Source organism: Peromyscus leucopus, chromosome 12 (genome assembly GCF_004664715.2).
Source record: "Peromyscus leucopus breed LL Stock chromosome 12, UCI_PerLeu_2.1, whole genome shotgun sequence".
NCBI classification, from domain to species: Eukaryota; Metazoa; Chordata; class Mammalia; order Rodentia; family Cricetidae; genus Peromyscus; species Peromyscus leucopus.
This window is the reverse complement of record NC_051073.1, coordinates 19,970,938-19,972,195: the sequence shown is the minus strand read 5'-3', so window position 1 is coordinate 19,972,195 and position 1,258 is coordinate 19,970,938.

Here is a 1,258-nt window from a genome sequence, read left to right as displayed (position 1 = left end):
TGAAGGGAAGAAATGTGACAGGAAAGAAGTATCCACTGTACATGAGGCAGAAAGCAATGGAGACATCGGAGGAGGAAATAGCAAGGCTGAATAAACGCGCGTGGAGCTGACTGGGTATCTACACCCGAGGGCATTTCTGCATCAGGAGAGCTGGAGTTTCTGTCAGCCATACAGACTTTTCCCTTCCTCTCTGTGTGAGTCTTCCATGCTTTTCTTCACACCGCTCCAAGCCTTTCTGTCCCCTGAGGAACTGTTTATGAAAAAGGGCTCCTAGGTCCAAAGGTACCGAGAACAAAATTACATTGGCGCAAAGGGTCAGATATTTCTCAAAGATTTATTTTGTAAATTTAGGCCGTTTCCAAAATGAAAGTAGGGATGACAATGAGGAAGGTCACCTTAGAGTCAATGACTGTTTGCTGGCAGAAAGAACAAGGGGGAGGGGAAATATGTTATTCTGTTTCTCAGTAACAGTTTAAATTTCTCACATCTTTTCTTCATGCCAAATCTATTCCCAGGCAGGTTTTAACTTCCAAGAGTTTAAAAAAAGAGAGAGAGAAATAAGGAAGGAAAACCAGATAATCCTCAACGTACAGTGGGAGTTTCATCCTGAGTAATTCATAATATGTAGGAAATGTAAATGTGTTTACTACCCTTGACTTAGCAAATATTGTTTCTTTTGATCATGCGGCTCCCTGTGCCTGTCCATCATAGCACTAGAGAAGCTTCCTGCATCTGGCTAGCCTAAGCAAAGGTCAAAACTCCAAGTTCGAAGTATGATTTCTGCTGACTGTATATCTCTTGTGACCCACAGTCAAGTTGAGAGCTGTTAAGTTAAACCATCCGAAGTAGCGAATTATGTATACTGTTTCATGGAGGAAAGAAAAGGTCTTGCATTATTACTTGCAATTTAGTTTCATCTAGTAATCACTTTACATTATTTCCCAACTTTTTAGAATATTGATTAGCCTTTGCACACATAGGAACTATAACCCAGTTTGGGAGCACGATCATGTAACAAACAATGCCATTTTGCAACTCAGATTAATGTTGAAGTAGTTTTCTCAGTTTCCTGTTTTTATGCACACATACACAAGAAAACTCCTTTAAAATGTGTCCGTGAGGCTGCAGGTAGCACCTCTGTAGAGCACATGTTTAGCATGCCTGGGGCCCTGCACTTAACCCCCCACCCCACCACCCACCATCCCACCCCACCCCACCCCCGTGCCACCAACAAAAATATTTTAAAATGAAATCAAAT